This window comes from Melozone crissalis, unplaced genomic scaffold (genome assembly GCF_028551555.1).
Source record: "Melozone crissalis strain CALT ecotype California unplaced genomic scaffold, PUWL_Pcris_2 ptg000004l_1, whole genome shotgun sequence".
NCBI classification, from domain to species: Eukaryota; Metazoa; Chordata; class Aves; order Passeriformes; family Passerellidae; genus Melozone; species Melozone crissalis.
The window spans coordinates 42,099,327-42,118,625 of record NW_026535782.1 but is presented as its reverse complement, the minus strand read 5'-3'; positions in this window follow the sequence as shown (position 1 = coordinate 42,118,625).

Genomic DNA, 19,299 nt, shown 5'->3' with positions numbered 1-19,299 from the left:
TGTCAATCCAGCTGATGGGGTGTCAGTCCTGGTTTCAGCATTGATCCAGTTGATAATCTGGGTTTCAGCGTCGATCCAGCTGCACCCACCCGGCCGATGAGATGTCCTGGGGGTGCCTCTGTGCCTCTGCCAGCGCGAAGGGGCTCTGTGAACGTAACACGTATAGCTATCAGTCATCGTGGAGCCAGCAGGACCTCAGGCCACCACCAAGGCAACTAAGGCTTTCTTGGGTGAGGCATGAGAAAACAGGGACATCATGAGCAGGCATTCAGGTATCCAGGCTCCCTCGCACACCAGTCTGCAGAAACGAGCTTTTGCTTCCCAACCACTGCTTCAAACAACAGACTGAGGGGTTTTTCTTTGAAGTCTCCTAGGAAACTTTTTACATCAGAGCAGGGACTTATTTCTACATATGCAACTACCTACTCTCCCACAAGTGTGCTCAGTTGCTCCTCTGCTGTGACTGAATGTCACTGGGTGCTGTTTGCACTCAAAGTCTGAGACAGGACAAACCTCACTGCAGAAATGGCAAATACACAGTGTGAATGTGTTAATTTCAGTTTTTTATTCTGCATGTGCTCATTTGCACACTACATACTGCGTCCATCGGTATGGGTTGGGTAACTGGCAGAGTGCTTACCCGTGCTGAAGCCATCTAAGAACTCAAAGTCCACTGCCAGGGAATGGTGACCCTTTGGATAATAATAATAATAATTAGGCAGAACTAGCAGTTTGTAACAGGGTTTTGGTATTTAATAGCATAGCTGTTGCATATTCAAAACGTTTACACTAGATTACAAAATAGTGATTAATAATAATAATAAAAGCTTTGATCTGGTTTTTAATTCTTCCTTTCTTGTATTCTGTGTCTCTGTTTTAGACAGAATAGGGAAAATATTTAAGGTGAAATTTTCTTTGTTTCTCAAAATTAAGACTTGCAGAAAAAGTAGACACCGAAAGAACAGAACGTTTCTCTGAATTGCAAGATCTGCTTGTATTCCTTTCCCTCACATTGGAATCCACTTGCTGAGGTGTCAGACTGGAAAAAGGAAGAAAATGTGCTCCAATGACCACATTAGGATAACATAAAAGAAAGAAATCCCCTAGTCACAACAAACTTCTAGTTATTATTATTTCAATTCTTGATAAGCTTTTGTACTTCTTAGTCCAGGATGTTTACAATTTGCTATTTAATATATGTCTCCTTAAGGCCAATAATACATATAGATATATTAACTTTGCTAATGGATACCAAAGGGGTTCTCAAAAACAAATTGACCTGCATTTTGATCACAAGCTGTAATACTCTTCTTACAAACAGAGATAGATAGTAAGAACCCATATGCTTGGTATTATCACTGTAATCTCCATGTATTATTCCCTTCTTGCTTTCTTCTTGTCCCACACCAGCAACTGACCCAAGTGAAGTTTAAGCAATATTTGCGCCAGTTATGTCACTGCTTTCAGAAAAGCCCTCCTTTGCCCTGAAGTACTTGTCACAAAATGCGGCAGTGCCCCACTGCAGTCTGGTCAGGGGATTGCGTTTGCTTGGGGTTTATTTTGCAACATTTTGGACAAAACGTTACCTTTAAAAGCTGCTCCACCACAGTTACTTTACCTTCTACTGATGGTTATAATGTAATTTCAGTAGGGTTTTTTTCCTTTTCTTTGCGTTGGCAGCCAAAACCCGAGCGCTGAAGGCAAAGAGCAGGAGCACTTCCCATCCTCCCACCCCATCCAAGTTCTGAATTACCAAATTAAGTGAATTTTGCTAAGCCGTTCGTTTGGGCTAGAAATAATTAAGACAAACAATTTAATCAATCAAGGTTTTCAGATCTTACAGCCTGTTTTAGCAGCACTTTAAAAGCCATTCTGTGATAAAAGACCTTTTCTGAAGTATATCAAGAACTAGATTACAGAAATCTTTATTGGAGTTGTTCTTGTTACCGCTAATTGTACAGTCGCGCTAATATATAGCAGTGAACTTCATGTGCAGAAAACCAAAGCAAATATTGAACCTTCCTTAGTACAAATTCAGAGACCCAGATCCAGGAGGCTTTAATCAAAATTCCAATTAACTTCAAAGAGTTCTACTTGAGTAAAAATTGCAAGCAGAATCTAGTACAGAAAAAAAATTACCATTTTAATTGCTGCTAGCCTGATTAAGCCATTCAGCTTTCAGTTGATACAAGCACTTACATTAACACTAAAAAATTATTAATGGTCATTTATATTCCACAAAGCCTAATCCTGCCAAAGTTGGTTTTTTTTTTTTTTGTCCCCCAGAAGACTGCAGCAAAGATCAGCACAGCTTCAAAACCACCCAGCACAACCCGAACAGGCACGGTCGGTGCTGCCCTGGCCCCGAGGAGCAGTCCCGTCTGCCCCATGGAAGCACGGAAGGCACACGCAGGATGCACCGGGTATCAGTGCAGTCAAGCCCAAGGGCACCAGAATCTGCCCTGTCGGTATGCTCACATCAATTAGCATTTTTAATGTTAGTTTCTTAAAACGCGTGGAAGGAATGCAGCCGCCCCCTGCTGCCAGTTGGCAGCTCCTCGGCTTACCCGGAGCCCTTGGCACCAGCAGCCAGCGAACAGTGTGCTTAAATCTGTGCTGCTGTGTGTCCATATCTGTGCTGCTGTGTGCTCAAATCTGTGCTGCTGTGTGTTCATATCTGTGCTGCTGTGTGTTTAAATCTGTGCTGCTGTGTGTCCATATCTGTGCTGCTGTGTGCTCAAATCTGTGCTGCTGTGTGTCCATATCTGTGCTGCTGTGTGTCCATATCTGTGCTGCTGTGTGCTCAAATCTGTGCTGCTGTGTGTCCATATCTGTGCTGCTGTGTGTTCATATCTGTGCTGCTGTGTGCTCAAATCTGTGCTGCTGTGTGTCCATATCTGTGCTGCTGTGTGCTCAAATCTGTGCTGCTGTGTGTTCATATCTGTGCTGCTGTGTGTTTAAATCTGTGCTGCTGTGTGTTCCTCACCTGGCTCTGATCTGCTCCCAGCACCAGGGCTGCCCCACGCTGGATGGCCACTGAGCCCCAGCCCAAAGCAGTGCTCTGCCTCCGGGTGTTACACAGCAGACACAAGAGAAAAAAACATGGAAATCCTCCAGTCTTGCCAAAGGAGAAGGTCCTAGAGGGTAGCGGAAAGATCATCAGGCCCAAGCAGAGGACCCCCTGAGAGCTCTGGTTGAGGTCTGTCATGGTTTCCGTGTAATTTTGTTCCCATCCATAACCACTTTTTGCCCAGCGTGGGGTGTCCGCCCTCCTTACACAGCATACACAGCTGTTCACTGCAGCCTTCCATCCTCTTCAGATGTGAGCACCCAGCACTTCCCTTGAAATGTGGCCATGCCTTGGATGCACATCTAAGGCCCTTAGAGGACCATTTTAGTGGGATGGTAAGCCAGAATCCCAGACTGTGTTCCTCTCAATCCAACACAGCTGGCACTTGTCCTTCAGTCTTAGATCAACCTGGTGGGCAGCTGTTTTCCCCTGCAAGTGTGGCTGGGAACCACCAGGTAGGTGCTTCCTCCCAGACTTCCTTGAAGAGCTCATCTACTTCCCAGAGCAGGATCAGTGCAAAAAATAGCAGCTACTACATTTGCAAATGCCACTGGAAGAGGGTTTGTTGTTTTCCTACCTTTTAAATGATGGCTCAGCAATTGTTGCACAAACCCAGTAGTGTTGGTGATCAAGGTCCTGTCCCTCCTCTGTCTTCAGAGCCATAAAATCCCACGTTCTGGGAGACTGCCCCCAAACACCAGGTTATTCTCTTTTTCAAGAGCAAGGGCAATACATGTTCACCCACTGAATCACTTGCTCAGTGCAAGACAAATTCAGAGTTCACTGGGCCATGGAGCAGCTATGGCATGGTGCTTTTCCTGGGCAAGATGAGATTCGTGTCCCGACCACTCCTGGCTGTGTGTACATGTCATCCAGTGCCTGACTCATGCAAAATTCCTAAACATGTCCTAGGGAAGCTGCTGAAACACTGATTTCTGCTTTCCAAGATAAACACTTAGCTAGAGATCAGTCTTCCTCCTCTCTGGGCCGCTTTGACTGTCACAGCAAGAGTGAACCTTGCTGGTTTGGTACACAAAACACACACTTCAGATAAATTCCTCTGCAGGAAGTTATAGTAGGATTTTCATTGCTCTGAAGCCTAGACTAGAAGTGTGGGTGGGCAAGAGAAAATAAGTGCTTTTGTGGTTTGTTTTCTTTTAAAATATTTTTGTGGTTTCAATGAAATTGAGTTTTGTTGTTTCAATTAATTTGAGTTTTGTTGTTTTAGTAAAAGCCTGCCCATCTGTGGACATATGATATGTCTTTGAAAAGCCTTGGCTCCCACATGCTCTGTGGAAACTTCTTCAGCTGTTCATTGCTTAAAACTTCCAATGACTCCCACTCTCACTCCTGGCACCGCCTGTTTGTAGAGCATCCAGCCCTAAAAATGTTTTTTTTCACGGAGAACTCTTTGCATGTGAGACAGCGTATGTCTCCTGTTCCTTCCTTTGTGAAGGGCCAGAGTGGCAGTACTCACTTCCTTTACCCCTGAAGCACGTTGAAAAATGTGAAAGATTTCAAAACCAGCTATGGGGCTAGAGCCTGTTTCACAGTTATCTGAGGGTTCAGCATCTGTGCAGTCATGACATGATTGGTGTTTGTGGCCAGGTCTGCTGCTCTGGTGCCAGAATCAGGCTCCCAGCCTTCACACCAGGATATGTCTGGGTTGTGCCCTTGGGATGCTGAACCTGGGAGCTGCTCTCCACCTGTGCTACAGACCCACCACATTAAACCATGGCCTGGCATGCCATGCTGTGTGGGGTACAGCAGGCTGGGCTGCTGGAAAGAGTGTGTTACAGTCCCTGCAGGCTGAGGAGAGCGCTCAGCTCAGAGCGTCCATTTCTGGGGAAGGGCTCTGACCACACAGCTGCCATTCACACTCATGCTGCACTCTGTGACAGAACCTTTACAGAGACCTCTGCTCTGGTGGGTGTCTGAGATCTGTGACCGCACCTTTACAGAGACCTCTGCTCTCGTGGGGGCCTGACCTGAGATCATGGCAGAAAAAGTAAAGGGAGAATGAAGGATGCAGAGCCCTAACTCCTAAGGTCCAGGGAGAGACTGAACTCCCCACACTGCCTGCCTGCTGCCTCAAGGCAGCTCCCTGTCCTGGGTGGTGGTTTGTCCCCTGGGATGCCTCCTTGTATCAGCAGTAGTCAGAAAGCAGAGCACAGTCCTGGGAAGCACCTCAGTGTTTTGCTCTCTAGATCTGAGAAGGCAGTTGCTGTGAAGAGCTGAAGCTTACACTTTGTATGGAATATTTGTTCTCCTTGACAATGTCCTATGGAAAAGCCAACCAGCAGCTGGTTTCTTCCTGAGGGAATGTCCTTTAGCACCTCATGCCTGACGACCATCCTCACAAACCAAAAAGAACCAAGCTTCTGCCTCCTGAAAGATGGGAGTTCATGGCTCACCACTCAGGTGGGTCCTGTTGGTGCATGATGAACAAGCCAGTGAGTCCCAGGAGAAGGGTGCAAATTGCACAATGCTCCACGTCACTGCTTTGCCTTGTCCCTTGGAAACACTATTTCCAAAAGTGACATGGAACAAGGAGTTAACTCTCATTTGTCGCTCAACTACCCTCGGCTTGTTTTGCGTATTTGGGTTTGTGTGTTTGGGCTCAGCAAAAAGCTGCTCCTCAACTTGTTCACAGAACAGGGTTATTATTATCTGCTGCCTGACAGCAGGGTTGTGAGGATCAAATATGTAGTTTTTGAAGCCCTGGGAGAGGGATGAAAGGCATTCGAGAGTAATGGATAAAAGGCATTCAAGCCCTACAGGTGCCTTTGCCTGGTTTCCCTGCACACAGCAGCATCCGTGCGGGCTCTGCGCGGCGCCTGTTCATTAGGTGGCACTACAGCCCAAGATTCCACGTGTGAGAGCGGTCTCCAGAGGGCTCTGCTGGGTCTGGACAGGGGTTTGTAGGCTCCGACACTTCGCTGCCCTAATTTTTCCTGGGAAAACATGCTGTCCTGACAAATAGTGGAAGAACACAGGCTTGGTATTGCAAGTGCAAAGCAGCAGCGACTGAGGCTTCTGATATAGCTGTCTGGGATTGAAGTCTCCAAGAACTGCAGGGGGAGCCTGTAATTGCTTGGGTAAATCCCATACCAGGGACCTGCAGCCCACCCTGCTCACCCTGCTTGCACCAAGGCAGTGCAAGGGGGCTGCTGCTTTCCTCTGAACTGGGGACAGCACAGTCAGTCCTCTCAAAGACCTCGTCCATTCTCCACTGGCCTGTGGAGAGGCCTCAAAGGTGATCCAGAGACACCTGATCTTCAAGGAGAGGGCACCGTGCCACTGTACCTGCTCCTTTTGCCTCTGCTGCAGGGCTGGCAGTGGTGCCTGGCACCTGCCCCTGGGCCTGGAGCCTCCCGTGCTCTTGAGTAAAAGATACACAACACATCTCAGGTTGTGGCTTTTCCACTGAAACATCCAGAGCTGAACTCAAATTAGGGAAGTGCCTGTGTTCTCTTACAACCCTTCCAGCCACCTTCTTCCTCACCTGGATTTCCTTGGCATTTCCCTGGTTAAATGTTTACACAAGTTTTCAAAGCCAGGGAGTGTGCGGGCAAGATCTGGGAGTGCTTCCCTTGAACAATTTGGTTTGAGGTGTTTTAACTCCCTCCTCCCATGCTGCCAGTTTTTCCTGGCCTGGCACAGTCCTGGCTCTGTTAGGGCACACCTGACTTGGCTGACAGCTGACACAGCTGTTCCCATCCCAGTGCTGCACTGGAGCTGAGCCTGGGCCCCTCCATTCCAGCTGGCAGCTTAGTCATTCTCTAGCCCTGGGTCAGTAACCTGCAGTCTACTCAGTGCCCCTCTGTCTGAAGCTGAAAGATAAATGCCCTTGAAATCTGAAGTAACCACGACAATTTTATTTTGAACAGGAAAATGGACTGTTTTTTCCCCTTATCTAATTGATTAGGAATGTCAAATATTCTTTTCTGTACACTGTGCATGCCTCTTACTTATGTAGGAAGCAGCTGGTCTAGGGAAGGAGCCAAATGCTTTTTTTAACTAGAAAAAATTGAGCTTTCTTTTGGGACTTGGGGGGCTGTCACTGTATTTCATCGTGAGCTGACAGATAGAATCCATCCCTCTGCTTTTCCTTCTGCGTCCTGACATGTCTCTGGGAAATGCCTGCCTTGTCCCTGCTTCAAAGAAAACTGCAGGTGTCTGGGAGAATGGGGCCAAGGAGGGGTCGCTGGGGCAGTCAGGCCAGTGGGATGTTCACAGCTCAGGAGCCACGTCTGGGCACCTGACTGACATTAGAAAAAAATCCTGGCTTTTGTCTGGGTGGATTTCTGCTTACTTCTATTTTTGCACATTGCTGAGAAGCACTAGATGCAGCAGTTACTATCTAGAGGATGATATTAGCTTTGCATCCGCGTGACTTTCTAATTCTTTCTGTAATGGGCTTAAAATGGAGTGTATGTTCCCGTTTTTCTCAGTAGACAGTTATGCTTCCCATCTGAAATTATTCAGCCTTACACTGCACTTCAGAAGAACCTTTCTTAGGAAGAGCCTGAAACTGCAGCGTAGGTAGATTTGTTTCTGAGGAAAACTGTTGCTTCAGCAAGATTGACAGGTACAGCACTGTCTGCTTGCTGGTAGAAAAACCCAATGGAAAGATGGTTCTTGGCACAGTTTGGCCAAATGGGTGTTTTAACCCCCTTAAAAGATACAGGACTCTGTAGGATCAATAGTCATTGGAACCACTGGAAATTCAGGTTGAGAAAGTTGCCAATGAATAGAATTATTTTGTAGGATAACTTGTAAAAAATAAAGAAAAAGTAGATAGTCAGTGTTAGAGATGTCACTGTAAAGCTGTCACTATGCATGTGCCTCACCCCAAAGCAGACTGCTGCAGCTCCTCATGACCATGGTATTGAAAGAATCCTAGAATGGTTTGGGTTGGAAGGGACCTTTAAAGATCATCTAGTCCAACCCCCTTGCAATGAGCAGGGGCATCTTCAATTAAATGAACCTCCTCAGAGACCTGTCCAATCTAATTGTGAAAGAAAGTTTCCAAGGATATGTCCTGCACCACCTCGCTAGGCAGCCTTTGCCAGTGTTTCACCACCTCACAAAGCCTTCTATCTAATCTGCATAGATCCTCTTTTAGTGTTGGGAGTTGGTAGGTTGTTAGGAGGGGATGTGCAAAAGACACAGTAATGAAAACATTAAGTAATTTTATCTCTGTTCACGAAAGGAGAGAGGAGCAAGGGGTCATGCACTGGTGGATCATTGAGCTACTGGGGTTGGCATCAGCTGCAGGAGGTTTGTACCTGAGTGAAGGGAGCAGGGAGACACCAAACAGATGGGGTAGTGTCCTACATCTCCTTTTATAAATGTTCATGTGACTTCTCAGCACTCAGCCGTGGCTGAGGTCACCACCATTGCTTCCCACTTTCTGTGATACAAATGAACTTGGCATCCAGATGAACATCACACATCCCAGATGTGTACCTGGTGCAAGTGGGGGACAAAATAGAGCTAGGGATGGACTTTCCCAGTCAAAATAGCACATATTCCAGGTTGCTATAGGAAGTGATCATTCTGATAGTCACCTTGAAAATACCTCAGTTTGATGAGCTGGCATGGCACTGACACAGCCTTGAACAGGCTCCCATGTGAGCTGACCAGCAAAACCCACCACTTATCTACACAGGCCTCCAAGTGTGAATCCTGAGGAACATTAAAAACGGTTTAAAGAGCACATACACAGCCTGATCCAAATATACTCCTTTCATATTCTTGTTGTCTGGTTCTTCCAAGTGCCATTTGAAATGTGGATTCATGGTTGTTATCAGGGCTATGGCCAGAATGATGCTCTTAAAGCCAAATATTCAGCAGTAACTGAGCTGCTGAATGCTGCTTGATGATCTTGTAAGGACCAGGGAGCTGAAAATCTTTATTTCACCTGGTCTAGCAGAAAACGCTGGGATTTATTTAATCAGCTAGCCAAACAACCTTCAGCATCTGCTCCCTTAATAGAAGAGGCCAAGCAACAAACACTTGCTGGCTAAAAGTTTCCACCACAGTCTCACTGGCAGGAGGGAGATCTGCCAGCAGTGTGGCTCTTTGTCACTGTCACCTGGTGTCCAGGGGCTGCCCTGGACACAGGGGCAAGTGTGGACAACCTGGTTGTTCCCACCAGGCACGAGGACCCCTGTATGTACACAGTAATCTGGCCTAAGTGTTTGGATTTGTCCTTTCCAGGTTTTTACTTGCGTTATGTTGAGCTGGTGAATTGCCAAAGGTTTGGCAGCTGATAAAAACAAGTGCCATGCCAGATCCAGGGAAAGCCCCACTCTCAGATGTGAGTTGCTAGCCCCAGCAACTCTTTCCTGTGTTTTGAGGTCCCTGAGGGACATATTCTTTGACAGCACTGTTGAAGGACAAGGCATACTCTGCATGTTGAGCAAGACGGATTTTTGCTGAGACAGTGGTTCCCATGATCAAGTTTAAGCAATAACTGTAGCTGTTAAATAAATCAAGAGAGGAGCTGTGCTCCTGGACTTGCTGCTGCTTGTCATACACTGGTACATTGTACTCCTGAGGTGGGATTCACTGTTCTTGGCATTTGCCAGCTAAAATTTAAGCACCTTAAATTGAACTGAGTGAAAATGAAGCAGTCAAACACTAACAGCCTTTGTCTTCTTCTCTAGACAAAAGGGAGTGTTGAGCACTGCCACAGCATGATTCATCCCAAACTTTAAAAGTTTAAGCCAGGGCATCAAGTTCTTTTTCTGGCCATGCTCATCTCACTCTGTATATTATTGAGGGAGATGAGACAGCTGGCTGAGACTTCAGAGCCAGTGGTTAGACATCTGCTGTAAGGTGAATCCCACTGATGTCCGCCACACAGAATTGGGAATGCATGGAGGGCACAGCAAACACAGGGGCAGTACAAACACTCAGACTTCTGCAGGGCTGCATGCTATGTTCTAGCTCTGCCCAAATTTCCTTCCTAATTCCCACTAATTAGGGAATCAGGCACCTCTTCACCATGGTTAACTTTATTCAGAAACCATCTTTCACTGACCAGCCTCTTGCTGATGTGACTTACCACATACACCCTTGTAGCAGTGAACAGGCTCATCTTGTGATGGGAGAAGAACTGACCAAAACAGCACCAGAAGATCTCACCTTCACAAAGCCTTTGTTTTTTCCCAGAACACAAATCCTTACTCGGAGGCAGGAACTGACATTTGAGCCCAGACAATGCAGGTAGGTGGGACCTTGGGTCTGGCTCTTGCGGGTTGCCTCAGGATCGTCAGCGCACAAAGTCAGTCCTTGGAACAAATGAGTTTGCTCAACTTCAAGTGTCAGTGGGCAAGTACACCAAATACCTACTAGACCTGCCACCTGCTGCTCCACTGCTGCATCTGTCCCTCTTGCCTTGTGCCAGGACAAGGCTGGCCAGCTGAGAGAGCTGTTGACTGAGCGTTGAGCCACTGGATCCATTGTGCCCAGCAGCCTGTGTCCTCATGTAAGAGAGCAGAAATCTGACGACACACATATACACTTGAAGTGATGTCATTTTGTGTACAAAGGCCTCAGTTTGGTTTAAAGAAGGACAACTCCTTTCTTTCTTGCACCTGTTATTTAATCAGCAATCCCAACAATCCTCAGACAAAAGAGATATGGATCTGATCAACCCCTTGGAGACTGTTGATTGACACTGCCAACAAAGAGAGGCGTGGTATCTCAGATGCTAAATTTTTCAGGAAAGAAGTTAGAATAAACAAACCTAGTTTTACTTGGATTCTTCCACAACACAGACATTTAAATACAGTCAGTCTGGTGCCAGTGACACTGTCATTGGGAAGAGAAATCCTGAAGGAAAGAAAACTGACCACAAGCCAAATGGGAATTGAAGAGCCAAGGTGCAAGTAACAGGGGTTCCCCTCATCCCAGTCTGGAAGCCTGAAATGTCATGAAGCTGTTCATCCCCCCGGTAATATACATTGTTCTCTTACTCTGTTATATTTAATCTGGCCATAAATCAGCATGTGTGATATGGCTGCTGTGATTAGCTGGTATGGATGCCTTCGTAGCCTGAGAATGGTTACACAGCAGTGGTTTGGGATGGCTGCCTGGCTTCCCTGGAGATGTCATCCAGCAAAGTGGTGGGAGAGGTCAGGAGAAGTGCTCAGGGGCCTGCTGCTCCCCACCAGAAAGCTGAGGGGGAGGCGAGCAGCCCAGCCCAGGCCCTCCCTCCTCTGCAGTGCTGGGAATGGGTGATCCATGGCAGTGGGGATGAGCAGCAGCCCTGCAGGGCCGATGTTCCCGGGAGCCATGTGCGCTCACCGACCCCCACACGGCAGGGGAGAAAAACAAAAAACCGGCCCAGGAGGGCCTTGTTGTGAGAAGGAAGTATTATTTAACGTGCATTGTGTTGGGAAAGGAAAACAAGGGTCCTGGCACTGAGCCAGATCCATTGGCCTCTTTTTTTTTTCTCTTTTCTATTCTTCTGGGCAATTGTTCTAGTGAGGACAATTTTTTTTTTTGGTTGTTTTTTTGCTTTGTTTTGTTTTCTTTGGTGTTTTTGGAGTTGACAATGCACAGGGTAATTTCTTGGTGGTTTTCCTGTGTTTTGGCACAGGGGCTGACCTAACGCTTGCCCGTGTTTCCTGTGGCAGAGCCGCCACTGCCAGGTCCACTGGCACCAGCACCAGCACCGCTCCGTGGCTTGCATCATCAGCTAAACAGGGGCTTCTCGACTGCCCCGGAGCTGGGGGGCAGGAGGGAAAAGCAGAAGTGTGGGCAGAGAGGTGAGTCAGTGTGGAAAGGCAGCACACATTTCTGCAGGGTGACTCACCAGCCCTTAGGAAGAAAAAAAATAATAAAAAAAAATTCCAGCCAAATTCTTTCGGGGAGGTAAACAAGGTCACACAGCCCGGCGAGATCCTGTTTACCTGAGACAGGACGTCTTTGCAGAGCCTGTGCTGGAAGCAGGGACATGTTGACATGACTGAGGGTGGCCAAGGCAGGGAAATGGGGCTGGGGGCAGCTCTCAGCCTGAACACCCCAACTTCACCACAGCAAAGAGGGGGTGAAACCTTGCACTGGAGTGGATGCTCTGCTCTGCAGAGGCTCTCCCTGCCACCATGTGGCTCTGCCAGGAGGGAGAGCAGGAGGAAAGGGACCACTGGGGGCGATGGCAGGGCTGTGCTGGCACTCAGCGCTCATCTCCAGCCTTTGCCGTGCTGGTGGCCTGGGAAGACCTGACCCACTGCTGCCCACTTGCCCGTATCCCACCATGAGCGAGTGCTTTCCCCACGGCCCTACAGGGAAGTCCTGGTGGCCACAGAGTTAATGAGAGCCCATTCCAGACGCTGACTGAGTGTTTTTTCCTGATAACAAGACGTGTGTGAGTGTGTGTCGCTGGTCGCTCGGGTGAATATCCTGTTCTTGCGACGGTCCAGGGAAGTGGGGGGCAGCCGGGGGGGACAGACGGACGGGACACAGGGCAGTGCGCCGGGATTTTGCATTCCTGGCATTCCTGTCTTGGCCTGCAACTGCAAAACAGCCCAGCGGGAAGAACAGGGCACCCACTGGATGAGAAAGCCCAGCTCTCTTCCCCACTGGAGTGTGGGCATGGTGAGGATGGGTACATACAGGAGCAGAAGTTCCCCTGGTGTGAGCACTTGGATTCAGCTCACAATAATCATATCTCTGTTGCTCTTCCACAACCTGCAACTCATCGGCCAGACTGCACTTCTCACTCTGCACAGGCAAGTGGAGGATGCTTGGCATTTCCCCTACTCCCAAGTGGCTGTTGGGAACCAACAGGAGGATAGGGGACATCCCTCTGTTTCTCTCAGCATTGCTTCAGCTCTTGGGGGTGCAGGAAAAACCCCACAGTCCTGCTTCATTCCTGAAGAAAGCACAGAGCCCAAGAGTGCCCCTTTGTTGGCTGCCTCAACCTGCTCCCAGCTCCTCCACCCTTGCAGAGGTGAGCCAGGATCAGCAATTCAGATATTTCAAGACCTCTTTTCTTTCTTTCTTTCTTTCTGGCGTTTTTTTTTTTTTTTTTTTTGCCTTTTTTTCACTGACACGCCAAACCAAACAAGGCAAGTGCTGACCTTCGGCCAAAGCTATGTCATGATGGTTTTGTCCCACAGTCAAATCACAATCCTCAGGTCTTGCACAACCAGGTACTTGGTAAAAAGAAAGAGTTCTTTCTTCTTTTAAAGCACACCCCTGTTCCACCTCCCCCAGCTTCCCACTTTCCCCTTTCACAGCCTTCTGTGGTTTGGTACCTTTCTCAATGAAACAGGCACATGTCATAGCCCCATTGACTACTGAAAAAGAAGGAGAAGGAGACTCCCTGGCTCCCACCACCAGCTGCACACACATGTGTTATGGGAAGGGGAAGGGACCCCAGGGAGGACAGAGGACAGTGCCTTTGGTCACATGCAGAACATTGTTTTTGAGGAATTGAAAGCATGTTATGTCTGCAAGATTGCAAAAAAAAACCCCCAGGGATGCTTCTACATTTTAGGAAGTGGCGAGCACAGCCATTCCTAGGCCTGGACAGGCTTTTGGGAAGCTCTCAAGGAGTCCTGGTGACAGACCTCCCTGCAGCCATTGGGAAGAAAACCTGCCGTGTGCAGTTTCCACACCCATGGCTGGGCATGCAGCAGGGGTCTCAGCCTCACCCCAGAGCCTGGTGCCTCTGCCTGGCACTGGTGGGATGAGGGGCTGGAGAGGTTTGGGTTTGCTTCTTGCTTGGCTGGGGCTGGACACTGGCCACAAGCACTGTGATCTTGGTCTGTGTGTTTCTCTGCTGCATGGCTGGTGGAGGAACCCTGCAGTACCAGCTCAGGGAGTCTGTGGGCACTGCAGGCAGCACCAGCTTAGGCGCCTTAGCTCAGCAGGGAGGCAGGTCCTTGCTGTCTCAGGGCCTGTTTCTGTAGGGAAGAGCTGCTGTGCATCAATCTCAATTTCTTCCCAGCATGGAAGGCCTTTTCATCCCTCCCTGGGAGGGGACCAAGCTGTGCTGCAGAACAGTGCTGAGCACAGGAAAAGGCAAAGGGGGCTTCTGCACTTAGAACTCAGCCCCCAGTGCTGCACAGAGCAGCCCTCCAGAGTTGTTTGCTCCTAAATTCATTACATTCATCTCACACCTGCAGCTGAGGAGAGCCCTGTTATTGAGGAAAGGCAGGAAGATTTTGGACAATGCGTTGACAAGTGCCTTAAAGATATTTTTGGGTCCATAGGAGAAACGGTGTCAAGGTGTGGCACTTGCTGGCAAAGTGTCCAATCCTGAGATTGCTTGGAAGGGGAGTGCATGTGTCCTGTACTGCCCAGAGAAAAGGTCCAAAGATCAGGAGCTTAATCAGAGGCACAAAAGCTCCAGGCACTCAAGGATTTCAGCCCAGCCCAGAGCTCCCAGGCAATCCAGCTCCTTGGGAATGGGAAAACCCCAGGAGGGATTCGCTGGACTCCCAGAGGATTACAGTGTGAATGACTAAACCTGTTAGGTCACTGGAATGATCTGATTCCTTTTATGGTCAAAATCAAGCGTCAGAAACACAGATTTCCTCTTTCCTTAGAACTGGGTTTTCTCAGTACCACAAATCAGAGGATGCAATGCTAAAATTAAGTGTCTGAAAGCACATGCATAGTGTTGCAATCGTGCTGCCTTGCCCACTGGTCTGTGTAATGCATGAGTTGGGTAACAAACAATAGAGGTTGGAAATAGCCGGGACGGAGATTTCCTCTTTCAGCTGGAGAATTGTTTCCTTGACTGGTGCGTGCATAAGCCAGGTGGCAAAATGCTTGCCCTGACCAAGTTTCCTGGCAAGCAGGAGGGGTCTTTGGGTGAGGGGTGGAAAGGAGTGAAAGAAAAAGTTCCCAAAAAGCAAGTCCTTCCTTTGGGCTTTACCTTCATCCTCCCACTCCTTTACAAGTTCGCTGTGTCTCTCCATAGCTGGTTCTGGCAGCTCCTCACAAACTCCTCAGGTCCTTTCTAAACCTGTGGGTGGGAACTCTGGGCATCCCATTCCAGCCATGGAGAGCTGAGGTGCAGATGCCCATATCCAAGGACCTCTGCAGACTGCCCAAACCTGGCACTGTGGCCTCTCCCGTGCAGTGACACGGACCCCAGGGAGCCAGGTCCTGCCAGCACTGGCAGCAGCAGCAGGCCTTGCTGCTCTCCCCAGTTCAGGCAGTGCAGTGACCCCCTCTCCTCTCTCAGCCTGCAGAAAGGCCAGATGGAGCCTGCTCTGGCTGGGCACAGGCATCCAGGCTTCACCAGGCCCTTGTTTCCCTCCACTGCAGTTCCATGAGGACTGGTCACCCCTGAAGTGCAGGACACACCCACCTTACTCCCAGCTCGCACTGGTGACACTTTGGATTTGTGGCCACAAGTGTTCCCAGTGCCAGGGACACGGCCAGCAGCGATGACATCCTTCCCCATCTGCACCAGACAATGCACCACAGTGGGCACAGCAGCACCGTGCCAGATCCCAGCGGCCTGAGGGCCTCCATTTCCTGGGTGGGTGTGCACATGCACCCAGATTCCTTACAGGATTTTTTATCCAAGCTGTAAATATTCACATTTTCCAACTAGGGGAAAAAAAATCCCCTGTTGCTGGCTGTCCTTCTTCAGGGATTTGTGGTGCCTGGCACCAGGAAATCTCCAAGCACCCAAAGCTTCTCCTACACCCTTCCACCCAATCCTGGTCTTTCCCCAAAAAGTGAAGCAGCTCCTTAACCCAAACCACTCCAATCAGCTAACCTCTTGCTTGGGAAAAACCACACAGGATGAACTTGCAATGAAATATTCCACTTTCTAGTTAGAGCAAGGAGGGAAGGGAACAGGGCTTAGTCCTGGGTTTGGGGGTTGCACCTGGCTTCTCATCTGTGTTCAAAGTGGGAAACTGGAGCAGATTTTGTGTCCCACATGGCAACAGCATCTGGCTGCTCCTTCCTGGCCATGAGCTTTGAAATCATCTACAAGACCTGAGTAAATAAATAAATACAACAATAGGTCACAGCATACCCGGTGGGACTATCCATGGAAAAGGGAAAATACGTATCATGGGGAAAAAACTGCAGATCCTGTTCAGCTGCTCCTTTCTGTTTCATTTAACACACTTGAAGGTGGCCATGCTGGGAAAATGCCTTGTCCAATTACTGGGCTGTTCACATCTGCCTCAGTGGAGCCAGGAGAGCCCCATCCCAGCCAAACCTGAGTGCACGGAACACCTATTTCAGTCCTTTGACTGCATCTCACTGCAGCTGCAGAGATGCTCTGCTCTGATGTGTAAAGCATCCCCCATCCCTCCCAGGGGACAACCTGCACCACTGTCACCTCGCTGCCCTTCACGGAGCTGGAGCCTCATCTGGATTTGTGCATCCTTCTGGGAGGGAGCTGCTCCTCATCCAGCCTGGGGTGCTGGAAAGCAGGATCCCTTGTGAGTGAGAGGTGTGCTCCTGCTTCGCTCCACTGGCCAGAACTGCCTCAAAATTTCCAGGGCAAGGCTGCGCTGTGATTGTGGTGTTTTGTCCATGGCTACCAGGTTTATGGGACACCAGGGAGACCCCCTTTTCCTCCCATCCCCCTCCCAGTGCAAGCATTTTGTTTTTCTTCTTAATTAGTGGAAAAAATTCCTGAACCTGTTAGAGGGAAGGAAGGTCTTTCCCTCGCTCGCTCTCTCTCTCTGTGAGTCTCTCCTCGGTCAATTACTGAAATACAAACAATATCCGTGGTCATGGTGAAACATTTTTTCCACCTAAATGTCACCTCTGCAGATTTTAAAGGCACAGGCCACTTTGCACAGCCCCTCAGCATGAGAGATGCCCTGGAGGCGTTGCAGGCACCCTGCAGAAATGCAGGCACTTCCCAGAACTTTTCCTCACAGACATCAAGCACACATGTGCAGCGTCATGGCAAACCCCTCTGCCCTCTTTTCTGGGAGAAGCTGACACCCCAGCATGCCCAAATCCCAGCTCTCCTGAGCACCCTCCCAACCTGCTGGCATCCCTGAAGCCTGCTGGCATCCCCACCCAAGGCCTGGGGAGCCCTGAAATCCCCTCAGTGGGGGGATGCAGGTGTGAGGAAGGGCTCCTTTCTGGGAACACACCTTGGTTCAGTCATCAGCACTTTTCCTGTGCTGACCTCATTTACTTTTGTCTCTGATGTTGCTGCTCACAGCTGAAGAGACCAACAGTAGCTGACACCATCTCCTCTGCTCTCCCCTGGGTCTGTGCCGAGACTCCTGCTGAAAAATCATTTATTTTCATGCAGAAAAGAGCCAAGCAGGGCCTGGGTTTGGGGACCAGAGCCTGCCTTCACTGACTGCATAGGTCAGCTTTGGCCAGGGCCAAAGTTCGGGACATTTGGGAACTTGGGAGTTTCCAAAGCTGCTGGGACCAGACCTAAGGCCAAGCTGCTTGCCTGGTGTTTCTGCACCATCCATTGAATTTTTGCAGCATGTGCAGAAAAAAATTCACAGCAAACATTTAGAAAAGTGCATCGACTGTCAAACCACAAACTCCCTGCTGCCTGGGTCCCTGCCGTGTTTGGGCTGCTGCTTAATCCCTTGCAAACAGCTTTATTGAGATAGTAATAACAAAGTAATAAAAAAAGGGGCTTGTTTCCCTTGAGGCTGCCTTTACTCCATACTTTGCTCTGAATCCAAGGCAGTCCATCATGCCAGAGCCCTATGTGGAATCTACCTGACTGGGGGAGGAAAAATAGCAGGTGAGCCCTGCCATAATTTTATATTTTGGTATCTTTAAACTCCTGGCTCCTCTGCCAAGAGCTTCACGGATCCACTGCTGTGCCTGTTAACCCCTTGTGTTAACCCTTGTCTGCACTCCCTGCAGGGAGGCCTCAGCGTTTGGGGTTACCTCCTGTTCCTCTTAGCACTCAGTTTTCCACTCTGCCCTGTCACAAAATCCACAAACAGCTGAGGCTGCCTGGCTTCCTGCAGTGTCTTTTAAGATGGGAAATTCCCAAGCCTGCAACAATTTCACTTGGTCACGGGCAGCCCGTGGATCGGGGAGGGGCAGCACCCTTTGGTCACGGGCTGGCTGAAGGCAAGCGAGGAACAGCTGCATGCTCAGGCAACGAGCTTTTGTTGTGGGGTTTTTTCCAAAATAGCTTTCAATTCTTCCTATTTTCCTCCTTCTTTGTACCCTGCTTTTCCCTTGGCACAGCTGGCTTCTCCATCCCTGGGGCCTGCCAGATATTGGTGCATGGACAATGAGACGGAGCCGCACTCCAACGCATCCCTATCCCACCCTGGATAAAGAGGCAAAGCACTGGTCTCCACTGAGCTGTCTCCAGCCAGGTGTGGATCCTGGACAGGCAGGACCCGGTGGCTGTCATGGTGGGGGCACAGCTTGTGCAGGGAGGCAGGAGCTGTGCACAGGGAGGAGAACACCTGCATGGGCTTTGTGCCACATGGCTGGGCTGGAGAAGGCTCTTCCTTCGAGCCACAGCCAGGTGTGGGGAGAGTTCAAGCCCTTGGGATTCCTGAGTACCAACAAAATAAGCAGTCAAGGGTTTTCCCAGGTCTGTTCTTGCAAAGAGATTTTTCACTTCATTTTCCCATGAGACAGATTTAGTGTTGCAAACTGTCAATCTAAAAGCCAGGAAGTCTGGCTCTAGAACACAGGGGTTTGCTCCTTGTGCCTGAACACCCCCAGCCTTGTTCTCCCATCTCTGTGCTGCTTTCAGGATCTGTGCTATCACAGGGGGATCCATGCTGCAGCCTCTCTCCCCCGCCTGGAAGGATGGATGTGTTTTCTCCACCAAAAGATGAACCTCCTGTTGAATGACAAATCCAAGACTGGGCCTTTAGGTAAAGTAGCAGTTGAGCAATTAAACCAGAGATAGTTGCCAAAAGTCTCTGGCACATCTGAGATCACCTGTAGCACTGGGTTCATCAAGCTGCAGAAGAGTTTCCAGCAGATGCTGCCAGGATTTATTTCCTGGCTTTATTAAAATTTATTTCCAGGATTGATTAAAGCCTGGCTTTGTGGGGTGGGTGTAAACCACCTGCTCCAGCCTTGAGAAGGGGCACAGGTCCCTCCCTCCTGTGCTCCACGCTGAGCTGTGCTGGATGTGCACCAGGCTGCTGTGGTGAGCAAGCAGCACCTCAGCAAGCCCCTGGACAAGCCCCTGGACAATTCCCTGGACAAGCCCCTGGAGAAGCCCCTGGAGAAGCCCCTGGACCAGGGGGTGCCACACACCAGGCAGA